The sequence below is a fragment of the Pseudophryne corroboree genome, chromosome 6 (genome assembly GCF_028390025.1).
Source record: "Pseudophryne corroboree isolate aPseCor3 chromosome 6, aPseCor3.hap2, whole genome shotgun sequence".
Taxonomy (NCBI): domain Eukaryota; kingdom Metazoa; phylum Chordata; class Amphibia; order Anura; family Myobatrachidae; genus Pseudophryne; species Pseudophryne corroboree.
Window position 1 is genome coordinate 661,008,704 of NC_086449.1, and position 13,975 is coordinate 661,022,678.

The window sequence follows — 13,975 nt, forward strand, 5'->3', positions numbered from 1 at the left end:
GCGGCCGTATCCGGAGACGGTAGTGCCGCCTTCTTTGACAGGCGTGTGAGCGCTTTATCCACCCTAGGGGATGTCTCCCAACGTGACCTATCCTCTGGCGGGAAAGGGTACGCCATTAGTAACTTTTTAGAAATTAACAGTTTCTTATCGGGGGAAGCCCACGCTTCTTCACACACTTCATTTAGGTGGTCATTCCGAGTTGTTCGCTCGTTAAATTTTTTCGCATCGCAGCGATTTTCCGCTTAGTGCGCATGTGCAATGTTCGCACTGCGACTGCGCCAAGTAAATTTGCTATGCAGTTAGGTATTTTACTCACGGCTTTTTCTTCGTTCAGGCGATCGGAGTGTGATTGACAGGAAGTGGATGTTTCTGGGCGGAAACAGGCCGTTTTATGGGCGTGTGGGAAAAACGCTACCGTTTCTGGGAAAAACGCGGGAGTGGCTGGAGAAACGGAGGAGTGTCTGGGCGAACGCTGGGTGTGTTTATGACGTCAAACCAGGAACGACAAGCACTGAACTGATCGCAGATGCCGAGTAAGTCTGGAGCTACTCTGAAACTGCTAAGAGGTGTGTAATCGCAATTTTGAGAATCTTTCGTTCGCATTTTTAAGAAGCTAAGATTCACTCCCAGTAGGCGGCGGCTTAGCGTGTGCAAAGCTGCTAAAAGCAGCTTGCGAGCGAACAACTCGGAATGAGGGCCTTAATTCCTCAGATGGGGGAAAAACCACTCTTTTTTCTCCCCAAACATAATACCCTTTTTTGTGGTAGTTGGGGTAATATCAGAAATGTGCAACACATTTTTCATTGCCTCAATCATGTAACATGTGGCCCTATTGGACATTACATTAGTCTCATCGTCGTCGACACTGGATTCAGTATCCGTGTCGACATCTGTGTCTGCCATCTGAGGTAGCGGGCGTTTTAGAGCCCCTGATGGCTTTTGAGACAGCTGGGCAGGCACGAGCTGAGAAGCTGGCTGTCCCACATCTGTTATGTCGTCAAACCTTTTATGTAAGGAGTTGACACTTTCACGTAATTCCTTCCACAAGTCCATCCACTCAGGTGTCGGCCCCACAGGGGGTGACATCACATTTATCGGCATCTGCTCCGCCTCCACATAAGCCTCCTCGTCAAACATGTCGACACAGCCGTACCGACACACCGCACACACACAGGGAATGCTCTGACTGAGGACAGGACCCCACAAAGCCCTTTGGGGAGACAGAGAGAGAGTATGCCAGCACACACCAGAGCGCTATATAACACAGGGATTAATACTATAACTGAGTGATTTTCCCCTATAGCTGCTTATATGTATACTACTGCGCCTAAATTTAGTGCCCCCCCTCTCTTTTTTACCCTTAGTAGTCTTGAAACTGCAGGGGAGAGCCTGGGAGCGATCCTTCCAGCGGAACTGTGAGGGAAAAATGGCGCCAGTGTGCTGAGGGAGATAGCTCCGCCCCTTTTTCGGCTGACTTCTCCCGCTTTTTTATGGATATCTGGCAGGGGTATTTTTCACATATATAGCCTCTAGGACTATATTATGTGCTTTTTATGCCAGCAAGGTGTTTAATATTGCTGCTCAGGGCGCCCCCCCCCAGCGCCCTGCACCCATCAGTGACCGGAGTGTGATGTGTGCATGAGGAGCAATGGCGCACAGCTGCAGTGCTGTGCGCTACCTTGTTGAAGACCGAAGTCTTCTGCCGCCGATTTCCAGGACCATCTTCTTGCTTCTGGCTCTGTAAGGGGGACGGCGGTGCGGCTGTGGGACCGGACGACCGAGCCTGGGCCTGTGTTCGATCCCTCTGGAGCTAATGGTGTCCAGTAGCCTAAGAAGCCCAAGCTAGCTGCAAGCAGGTAGGTTCGCTTCTTCTCCCCTTAGTCCCTCGTAGCAGTGAGTCTGTTGCCAGCAGATCTCACTGAAAATAAAAAACCTAAAATATACTTTCTTTTTCTAGAAGCTCAGGAGAGCCCCTAGTGTGCATCCAGCTCAGCCGGGCACAAGATTCTAACTGAGGTCTGGAGGAGGGTCATAGAGGGAGGAGCCAGTGCACACCAGGTAGTCCTAAAGCTTTCTTTAGTTGTGCCCAGTCTCCTGCGGAGCCGCTATTCCCCATGGTCCTTACAGAGTCCCAGCATCCACTTAGGATGTCAGAGAAATATAAGAGCATAACGGACAGAACCTTGCCATAACAGAGTAAAGAAAAACCAATAGCAGCGCAGGTGCACTCAAATCAAACCAGAATATAAAACCATAAAAATAAAACAGAACATAAAAAGTTCAACCAGGTGAAAGCTATCGCAGCGAAGGTGACCCAAAACATCCCAGAAGATTGGGTCGTTATGTTAAGTGAGAGTCCAAGGAGATCAACTTGTCAGGGACAGTGACACCAAAGTCCTCCAGGACAGAAAAACAGTACTTGGGCTCACCAGACCCATCCCCCATCTCCTGCATATTTTAACATGAAACGGACAGACACAGATAATTCAGCTATCCGAGCCATCAGTCTGTTATAAGATTGGAAAATGGCTTGGTGAAGCTGGTCCATAGCATGGTCAGAAGGTAAAGAAAAACCAATAGTAGCTCACCCACTCGCAGTACCTCTGGGCCCCATCCGCGGCACCCCCAGTTTAACCACCTGCGGGTGGCTCCGACCCCTCCTCCACCCTCGGCACTGCCGCACCTGCAGCACCACCTCACCCGCCCCTCCCACACCCGCGGCACCCCCGCAACCGCTCCTCCCCGCTCGCAGTGGCTCCGGACCCCCACCCGCTGCACCCACGCAGCCGCACCTCCCCCACCCGCGGCACCATCGCACCCGCCCCTCTCTCACCCACGGCACCCCCGCAACTGCCTCTCCCCCACCCATGGCAACCCCGGACCCCATCCGCCTCTCCCCCCGCACCCGCCACTCCCCCAACCAAAGCACCTACTAGGTGATTCATCAGTCCCTGCGTGCGTTGTTCACACCGTTGCAAGGGGCTACGTCCCCTTAACCATTGCACGCCCTTTGTCCGTGCAATATTTAACCACTCACACAATTTTGATTGGAGGTAGTACTATATTTAATGCAAATATTGCACGCCACAAGGGCGTGCAAGGGATAAGGGGGTGTAGCTCCTTATGATGGTGTGAAGAGCGCCCGTAGGGCGTGATTAATCACCTAGTGCACAGTAAACACTGGATGTATATCACAGAATACTTGTACTAAACATTCATATAGAGTGCAATTGTTCTTAATTAACGCTGTCTAAACAACATGTAGATTACTTAAGTGTCCTGTAAATGCACAGCGCTGATGAGACAGGCGGCTTTACAGAGGAGACAGTGGCCAGAAGTCCCAGGATCAGCGCAGCTCTGTGAAATGGCTCCCAAACGCTGAGGGGGAGTGAGGGAGAGATGCAGCTCCCGGGCGGAAACATCTGCTGTAGATGGCGCCTGGAGATGGGGGAGGGGCTACAGGTCAAGCGCCTTATCCCCTCTGCTGGACTTCACCACCGGGTACTATGGAGCCTATGTTAAACAGATTATAGTAAATCCGACCTGTGCTCCCTGCCCTGGTGGATATAGTGGGGTTCCTGCACAGCCACAGTGTTTATGCCAGCGGTTCGGTCCGTCTTCTGGGACTGCGACCGGATCGCGATTTCAGCAGGTCCCAGCTAGGGGACCCTCTTACCTCCTCCCTGAAGTGCAGCCACGCGATCCAGGAGAGCAGCGGCGGTGATGTGTGCCTTAAGGGAACCAGAGAGCCTCCGCTGCAAGTACCCGGCAACCAGGGTGCGGGAGTATGCAGCGCTGCTGAGGGAAGTGATGAGGCCGCAGCACAGAATGTCAGACTGACATGCCTGTGCTGCGGACCTTGAAGTCTTCTTTCTGCTTGAAAAAAAGCTCTTTTCAGGGCTGCCTAGCGCAGCCCCACCTGTTAGCTGCCTGCACTGCAGGCACCAACTTACAAACTGAGCTCTAGTGCATGGAGGCGGGGCTATAGAGTAGGCGATGCAGTGCATTATGGGAACAGTCAAAGCTTTAGCCTGTTGGTGCCTCGGATCAAGATTCAACTCTACACCTCGATGTTATTCCCTGTGGAATACCAGTGTACCCCGCTGCAGAAACACAGTAGTAAAATCATAATGAATGACTCAATAATAGTAATGCAAAAGAGAGCAAATCGGTTTGGAGTCAGGGTAGAAAGAACCTGAAATATTTACAAACCATAAAATCCCATACAATATAACAGCAGTGAAGCGGGAACCTGAAGGCGCATTCAGGCCTACACAACACAAGATCAGGAGGGGTGGTCTTCAGGTTGCCGAATGTCGGGATCCCGGCGCTCAGTATACCGGCACCGGAATCCCGACACCCAGCATACCGACAGATATTCTCCCTCGTAAGGGTCCACGACCCCCCTGAAGGGAGAATAAATAGCGTGGCGTGCGCAGTGTTGCGAGCGCAGCGAGCCCGCAATGGGCTCATTTGCGCTCACCACGCTGTCGGTATGCCGGCGGTCGGGCTCATCACATCTACCTGCTATTCTCCTGATCGGGTGTAGGGGGTAACTCCAAGTTGATCGCAGCAGGAAATTTTGTTAGCAGTTGGCCAAAACCATGTGCACTGCAGGGAGGCAGATATAACATGTGCAGAGAGAGATAGATTTGGGTGGGGTGAGTTCAATCTGCAATCTAAATTGCAGTGTAAAAATAAAGCAGCCAGTATTTACCCTGCACAGAAACAAAATAACCCACCCAAATCTAACTCTCTCTTCAAATGTTATATCTGCCACCCCGGCAGTGCACATGGTTTTGCCCAACTGCTAAAAAATTTCCTGCTGCGATCAACTTGGAATTACCCCCTACATCCGATCAGGAGAATAGCAGGTAGATGTGATGAATATAAATCCAACTCTAGAGTGATGGACAGTGCAGTGCATCTAAAACCCAGCACAGAACAAAACCCTGCCTCTCAAATGAGCCTCTATAGCGTGGTAACAGGCACTCCACCAGTGTCGTGTCCGCCGTTCACCGGTGTCCTTTATTCTTTATTCAATCCAATCGCACTTGGCAGTATTGTATCTCTATGCCTCCGTTACATGCCATACACTAGGCTATGGACAGAGACTAATGGGCGGCAGCACTACAGAAGGAGAGAGCCATGTATATAATTACCTTGCACATTAACAAGCACAGAATGTGATGCAATAGATCTATAAATGTGACCCTCTTACAATATCACAGTTTCCGTGATATGAGAGATAATATAAACTAACAATCGGCAACAAGCAAATAAAGTGAAGGTGTAAGAGGTGCGGCAGTGCGTGTGGTGGTGCCTGCTGCCGTGCAGGTGTAGTTTCGGTACTCACCAGGCGCCGCTCTCTCTCACCTTCAGATACCGGAACCTTCAACGGACCTGGCAATCTTCAGTCGGATCCGGACACGGCGATTCCCTCTCGGAGCTGACCGACGAACGAGCTGAGGAGAAAATGGTCTACCTTAAGGGAGGTATCCACCCTTCTTCCACCGGAAGAGGGGATACCCCAGGGGTGACAGCGACCTTCACCGGTTGGATGAAAGGTCATCACTGGCACAAAGCCTCAGCCACCCAGATTTCACACACTCGCACTCTCGTGCGTAGTGTGATGAAGGGGATTCACACGTCCGTGAGCAATCCCTATTCCGGTGCTCGGGGACAGACAAAGGACAAACGCACACAGATGCTACTCACCGTCAGTTCCGCACTGCGAACGTCTTCTTCTCTTACAGGTCCCTGTAAGGAGGCAAACAAACAAGAAAACAGCCGTGCAGGCCCTAACTTTAACCTAGTGTCACACCCCTATACTAACTACAACGGCAGAGCCCTCAAACTAGCTCTGTGGGTGTGGTGCAACAAAACTAAACACACTTAACAAGCTCACACTTTGCCCCGCACGGTAACAACATACATCACGATACACAGTGCAAGCAACGACCACGGTGCTGTCCCTTTAGTTACCCGACTCAGAACACGCGGTAGCGAGGGCCGCACAGCTCACCCACCTCCCGTCCTCTCTTTCCAGGGGCTCAGGCCGAGCGGGCCTGCCTGCACAAACACCTTGGGGTGGACTGGGCCTAGTGCCCAGCGCCACCTCTATTCACTTCGGGGGAACCGCTTATTTATTGGGCCTAGCGCCCCCTATTAGCACACGGACCCGAGGCCCGACATTACCCAAGGGCCTATCGCCCGCCTTACTCGTCCCTCGTTGGGTGACCTGGGCCTGGTGCCCAGGGTCACCTTATGTTACCCTAATTGGCCAAAATACACTAGGGCCTAATGCCCTCTAATGCCCCACAGGCCTATTGCCTGATGTGCCCCCGGGCTTAGTGCCCGCCTACTGCACTGGGAGAGGGTGGCTTGGGCCTAATGCCCAAACCACCTAATCAACTGGTGGCCCCAATCTCCTATCTGCGCCCAGGCCTAGTGCCTGAATTGTGCCCCGGGGCCTAATGCCCGTCCCTGGATTGTCCAGGGAGGAAAAGGGAGGGGGTGAAAGTTGCCTCACTGAGGCCTCACCTGATCCAGGGATCTCCGGCGCCCTCTTCTGCAGCTGACCCGTCCTGGCCAGCGGCGTCGCCTCCGCTCCTCCGCGTCCAGCCGCCGCTGGACATCTTCTTGCAGGAGCCCGACGTCTTCTGGCCTCTTCAGCGGCCACCGGAGCTCTTCTTCAAACGTCCGTCTTCTCCTCGCGGCGTCTTCTCCTGCGCTCTTCCGCGTGCGCGGTCTCTTCGGCTCCCGCCCGGTGTCTGACGTCAGACGGCGGGGCCTATGATGCGGCGAGCGCCGATTGGCTCGCCGCGCCCGTCTCCGATTGGCCCCGGAGGGCGCCAACATTTGAACGCCTCCGCAGCCTGGTGCAGGGAAACATCCGATCCCTGCACCAGACACCCGCCGCCGCCACACACTGACAGGCGCTGGGGACAGACAAGCTGCCCCAGCGCTGTCCACAGCCAGGGACAGCACCTCTGATGTGCCCACAGGGCACATCTCTACAAAGGGCAAAAAACCCATGGGAGTGACAGCAGCATAAACTCTCAACCCCCATGTGTTACCATACTAGACTGCACACCCTTGGAGTTGTGACTGTTGTATATGTGAAGTACAGATGTGGCTCAGGGGGAAACATCACACAGGGACACATGGAGAGCGATATGAAATTTAATAAATTAATTACAAAAAATAAGATTTTACTTACCGATAAATCTATTTCTCATAGTCCGTAGTGGATGCTGGGGACTCCGTCAGGACCATGGGGTTTAGCGGCTCCGCAGGAGACAGGGCACAAAAAGTAAGCTTTTAGGATCACATGGTGTGTACTGGCTCCTCCCCCTATGACCCTCCTCCAAGCCTCAGTTAGGTACTGTGCCCGGACGAGCGTACACAATAAGGAAGGATCTTGAATCCCGGGTAAGACTCATACCAGCCACACCAATCACACCGTACAACTTGTGATTTGAACCCAGTTAACAGTATGATAACAACGAAGGAGCCTCTGAAAAGATGGCCCACAACAATAATAACCCGATTTTTGTAACAATAATTATGTACAAGTAATGCAGACAATCCGCACTTGGGATGGGCGCCCAGCATCCACTACGGACTATGAGAAATAGATTTATCGGTAAGTAAAATCTTATTTTCTCTAACGTCCTAGTGGATGCTGGGGACTCCGTCAGGACCATGGGGATTATACCAAAGCTCCCAAACGGGCGGGAGAGTGCGGATGACTCTGCAGCACCGAATGAGAGAACTCCAGGTCCTCCTCAGCCAGGGTATCAAATTTGTAGAATTTTACAAACGTGTTCCCCCCTGACCACGTAGCTGCTCGGCAAAGTTGTAAAGCCGAGACCCCTCGGGCAGCCGCCCAAGATGAGCCCACCTTCCTTGTGGAATGGGCATTTACAGATTTTGGCTGTGGCAGGCCTGCCACAGAATGTGCAAGCTGAATTGTACTACAAATCCAACGAGCAATAGTCTGCTTAGAAGCAGGAGCACCCAGCTTTTTGGGTGCATACAATATAAACAGCAAGTCAGACTTTCTGACTCCAGCCGTCCTGGAATTATATATATATATATATATATATTTTCAGGGCCCTGACAACGTCTAGCAACTTGGAGTCCTCCAAGTCCCTAGTAGCCGCAGGCACCACAATAGGTTGTTTCAGGTGAAACGCTGACACCACCTTAGGAAGAAACTGGGGACGAGTCCGCAGTTCTGCCCTGTCCGAATGGAAAATCAAATATGGGCTTTTGTAAGACAAAGCCGCCAATTCTAACACTCGCCTGGCCGAGGCCAGGGCCAACAGCATGGTCACTTTCCATGTGAGATATTTCAAATCCACAGATTTGAGCGGTTCAAACCAATATGATTTGAGGAATCCCAACACTACGTTGAGATCCCACGGTGCCACTGGAGGCACAAAAGGGGCTGTATATGCAATACTCCCTTGACAAATGTCTGGACTTCAGGAACTGAAGCCAATTCTTTCTGGAAGAAAATCTACAGGGCCGAAACTTGAACCTTAATGGACCCCAATTTGAGGCTCATAGACACTCCTGTTTGCAGGAAGTGCAGAAATCGACCTAGTTGAAATTTCTTCGTGGGGCCTTCCTGGCCTCACCCACGCAACATATTTTCACCACATGTGGTGATAACGTTGTGCGGTCACCTCCTTCCTGGCTTTGACCAGGGTAGGTATGACCTCTTCCGGAATGCCTTTTCCCTTAGGATCCGGCGTTCAACCGCCATGCCGTCAAACGCAGCCGCGGTAAGTCTTGGAACAGACATGGTACTTGCTGAAGCAAGTCCCTTCTTAGCTCCCGAGGCCATTAGTCCTCTGTGAGCATCTCTTGAAATTCCGGGTACCAAGTCCCTCTTGGCCAATCCGGAGCCACGAGTATAGTTCTTACTCCTCTACGTCTTATAATTCTCAATACCTTGGTTATGAGAAGCAGAGGAGGGAACACATACACCGACTGTTACACCCGCGGTGTTACCAGGACATCCACAGCTATCGCCTGAAGGTCTCGTGACCTGGCGCAATACCTGTCCCGTTTTTTTGTTCGGGCGGGATGCCATCATGTCCACCTTTGGTCTTTCCCAACGGTTCACAATCATGCGGAAAACTTCCCGATGAAGTTCCCACTCTCCCGGGTGGAGGTCGTGCCTGCTGAGGAAGTCTGCTTCCCAGTCGTCCACTCCCGGAATGAACACTGCTGACAGTGCTATCACATGATTTTCCGCCTAGCGAAAAATCCTTGCAGTTTTGCCACTGCCCTCCTGCTTCTTGTGCCGCCCTTTCTGTTTACGTGGGCGACTGCCGTGATGTTATCCCACTGGATCAATACCGGCTGACCTTGAAGCAGAGGTCTTGCTAAGTTTAGAGCATTATAAATTTGCTCTTAGCTCCAGTATATTTATGTGGAGAGAATTCTCCAGACTTGATCACACTCCCTGGAAATTTTTTCCCTGTGTGACTGCTCTCCAGCCTCTCAGGCTGGCCTCCGTGGTCACCAGCACCCAATCCTGAATGCCGAATCTGCGGCCCTCTAGAAGATGAGCACTCTGTAATCACCACAGGAGAGACACCCTTGTCCTTGGATATAGGGTTATCCGCTGATGCATCTGAAGATGCGATCCGGACCATTTGTCCAGCAGATCCCACTGAAGAGTTCTTGCGTGAAATCTGCCGAATGGAATCGCTTCGTAATAAGCCACCATTTTTACCAGGACTCTTGTGCAATGATGCACTGACACTTTTCCTGGTTTTAGGAGGATCCCGATTAGCTCGGATAACTCCCTGGCTTTCTCCTCTGGGAGAAACACCTTTTTCTGGACTGTGTCCAGAATCATCCCTAGGACCAGCAGACGTGTCGTCGGAACAACTGCGGTTTTGGAATATTTAGAATCCACCCGTGTTGTCGTAGAACTACTTGAGATAGTGCTACTCCGACCTCCAACTGTTCTCTGGACCTTGTTCTTATCAGGAAGTCGTCCATTTTCTTTGAAGACGAATCCTCATTTCGGTCATTACCTTGGTAAGGACCCGGGGTGCCTTGGACAATTCAACGGCATCGTCTGAAACTGATAGTGACAGTTCTGTACCACGAACCTGAGGTACCCTCGGTGAGAAAGGCAAATTTTTGGGACATGGAGGTAAGCATCCCTGATGTCCCGGGACACCATATAGTCCCTTTCTTCCCGGTTCGCTATCACTGCTCTGAGTGACTCCATCTGGATTTGAACTTTTGTAAGTGTTCAAATATTTCAGATTTAGAATAGGTCTCACCTAGCCTTCTGGCTTCAGTACCACCATATAGTGTGGAATAATACCCCTTTCCTTGTTGTAGGAGGGGTACTTTGATTATCACCTGCTGGGAATACAGCTTGTGAATTGTTTTCAATACTGCCTCCCTGTCGGAGGGAGACATTGGTACAGCAGACTACAGGAACCTGCGAGGGGGAAACGTCTCGACATTCCAATCTGTACCCCTTGGATACTACTTGTAGGATCCAGGGGTCCTGTACGGAACCAGCGTCATGCTGAGAACTTGGTAGAAGCGTTGGAGGGCTTCTGTTCCTGGGAATGGGCTGCCTGCTGCAGTCTTCTTCCCTTTCCTCTATCCCTGGGCAGATATGACTCTTATAGGGACGAAAGGACTGAGGCTGAAAACACGGTGTCTTTTTCTGCTGAGATGTGACTTAGGGTAAAAAACGGTGGATTTTCCAGCAGTTGCCGTGACCACCAGGTCCCATGGACCGACCCCAAATAACTCCTCCCCTTTATACGGCAATACATCTTTGTGCCGTTTGGAATCTGCATCACCTGACCACTGTCGTGTCCATAAACATCTTCTTGCAGATATGGACATCGCATTTACTCTTGATGCCAGAGTGCAAATATCCCTCTGCGCATCTCGCATATATAGAAATGCATCCTTTAAATGCTCTATAGTCAATAAAATACTGTCCCTGTCAAGGGTATCAATATTTTTAGTCAGGGAATCCAACCAAGCCACCTCAGCTCTGCACATCCAGGCTGAGGCGATCGCTGGTCGCAGTATAACACCAGCATGTGTGTGTATACTTTTTAGGATATTTTCCAGCCTCCTATCAGCTGGCTCCTTAAGTACGGCCCTATCTGTAGATGGTACCGCCACTTGTTCTGATAAGCATGTGAGCGCCTTATCCACCCTAAGGGGTGTTTCCCTACGCGCCCTAACTTCTGGCGGGAAAGGGTATACCGCCAATAATTTTCTATCGGGGGAAACCCACGCATCATCACACACTTCATTTAATTTATCTGATTCAGGAAAAACTACAGGTAGTTTTTTCACATCCCACATAATACCCTTTTTTGTGGTACTTGTAGTATCAGAAATATGTAACACCTCCTTCATTGCCCTTAACGTGTGGCCCTAAAGGAAAATACGTTTGTTTCTTCACCGTCGACACTGAAATCAGTGTCCGTGTCTGGGTCTGTGTCGACCGACTGAGGTAAATGGGCGTTTTACAGCCCCTGACAGCGTTTGAGACGCCTGGGCAGGTACTAATTTGTTCGCCGGCCGTCTCATGTCGTCAACCGGCTTGCAGCGTGTTGACATTATCACGTAATTCCATAAATAAGCCATCCATTCCGGTGTCGACTCCCTAGAGAGTGACATCACCATTACAGGCAATTTGCTCCGCCTCCTCACCAACATTTTCCTCATACATGTCGACACACACGTACCGACATACAGCACACACATAGGGAATGCTCTGATAGAGGACAGGACCCACTAGCCCTTTGGGGAGACAGAGGGAGAGTTTGCCAGCACACACCAAAACGCTATAATTATATAGGGACAACCTTTATATAAGTGTTCCTCCCTTATAGCATTTAATATATATTCATATCGCCAAATCAGTGCCCCCCTCTCTGTTTTAACCCTGTTTCTGTAGTGCAGTGCAGGGGAGAGCATGGGAGCCTTCCCACCAGCATTTCTGTGAGGGAAAATGGCGCTGTGTGCTGAGGAGAATAGGCCCCGCCCCCTTTTCGGCGGGCTTCTTCTCCGGAGTTTGTGATATCTGGCAGGGGTTAAATACATCCATATAGCCTCAAGGGCTATATGTGATGTATTTTTCGCCATACAGGTATTATACATTGCTGCCCAGGGCGCCCCCCCCCGCGCCCTGCACCCTCCGTGACCGCTGTGTGAAGTGTGCTGACAACAATGGCGCACAGCTACAGTGCTGTGCGCTACCTGATGAAGACTGAAAGTCTTCTGCCGCCTGGTTCCGGACCTCTTCAATCTTCAGCATCTGCAAGGGGGGTCGGCGGCGCGGCTCCGGGACGAACCCCAGGGCGAGACCTGTGTTCCGACTCCCTCTGGAGCTAATGGTGTCCAGTAGCCTAAGAAGCCAATCCATCCTGCACGCAGGTGAGTTCACTTCTCTCCCCTAAGTCCCTCGATGCAGTGAGCCTATTGCCAGCAGGACTCACTGAAAATAAAGAACCTAAAAACTTTTTCTAAGCAACTCTTTAAGAGAGCCACCTAGATTGCACCCTGCTCGGACGGGCACAAAAACCTAACTGAGGCTTGGAGGAGGGTCATAGGGGGAGGAGCCAGTACACACCATGTGATCCTAAAAGCTTACTTTTTGTGCCCTGTCTCCTGCGGAGCCGCTAATCCCCATGGTCCTGACGGAGTCCCCAGCATCCACTAGGACGTTAGAGAAATAAAGATTTATCTCCAAAGAAACAGATATATTAGACCAGGGGAGGCCAACCAGTCAGTGACAAAGAGCCAAAAAACCTTGTTAGGTACGTCAAAGAGCCAACATCGAGCGGATGGAGCGCATGCAAAAATGGAATGTGGCCTTGTGCCTGCTAGACCACACCCCCGGTATAAAACACATTGAAAAAGCCAGAACGCCATAAAATAATTTTTTTAAAGCCAGATCCATTGAAAAAGCCACTTTCACATAAAATAATTGAAAAAGCTAGATTCACATAATAAACTTCAGCTCCCCCATGTGTCACTCCAGCCAACACCTTCCTGTCACTCCAGCCAGCTCCCCCATGTGTCACTCCTGCTAGCACCCTCCTATATCACTCCAGCCAGCTCCCCCGTGTCACTCCAGCCAGCTCTCCCATGTGTCACTACTGCCAAGACCCTGCTGTGTCACTCCAGCCAGGTCTCCAATGTGTCACTACTGCCAAGACCCTGCTGTGTCACTCCAGCCAGGTCTCCCATGTGTCACTACTGCCAACACCCTCCTGTTATTCCAGCCAGCTCTTCCATGTGTCACTCCAGCCAGCTCTTCCATGTGTCACTCCTGCTAGCACCCTCCTATGTCACTCCAGCCAGCTCCACCATGTCACTCCAGCCAGCTCTCCCAGGTGTCACTACTGCCAAGACCCTGCTGTGTCACTCCAGCCAGGTCTCCCATGTGTCACTCCAGCCAACACCCTCCTGTCACTCCAGCCAGCTCTTCCATGTGTCACTACTGCTACCACCCTCCTATATCACTCCAGCCAGCTCCCCCAGTGTCACTCCTGCTACCAACCTTCTATGTCACTCCAGCCAGCTCTCCCATGTGTCACTACTGCTACCACCCTCCTATATCACTCCAGTCAGCTCTCCCATGTGTCACTACTTCCAGCTGTTCCCGCGTCACTCCAGCCAGGACCCTCCTGTGTCTCTCCAGCCAGCTCTGCCATGTGTCAATCTAGCACACCCTCATGTATCACTATAGCCCCCCATCAACTCATGCCATTGCAGTAGTCCCTAATGTGTCCTCTGTTTGCTTGTGGGTGTCTCACCTCTATCATCTGACTCCTTCAGTTTTCAGTCCCTGTAATGCTGCTGTGTGTCTGGCTGGAGTGCAGCGGTTTCTGTATCTGTTGTGGTCACATGATTTAGAGTGTTGGGAGCCACATTTGAATAAAGAAAGAGCCACATG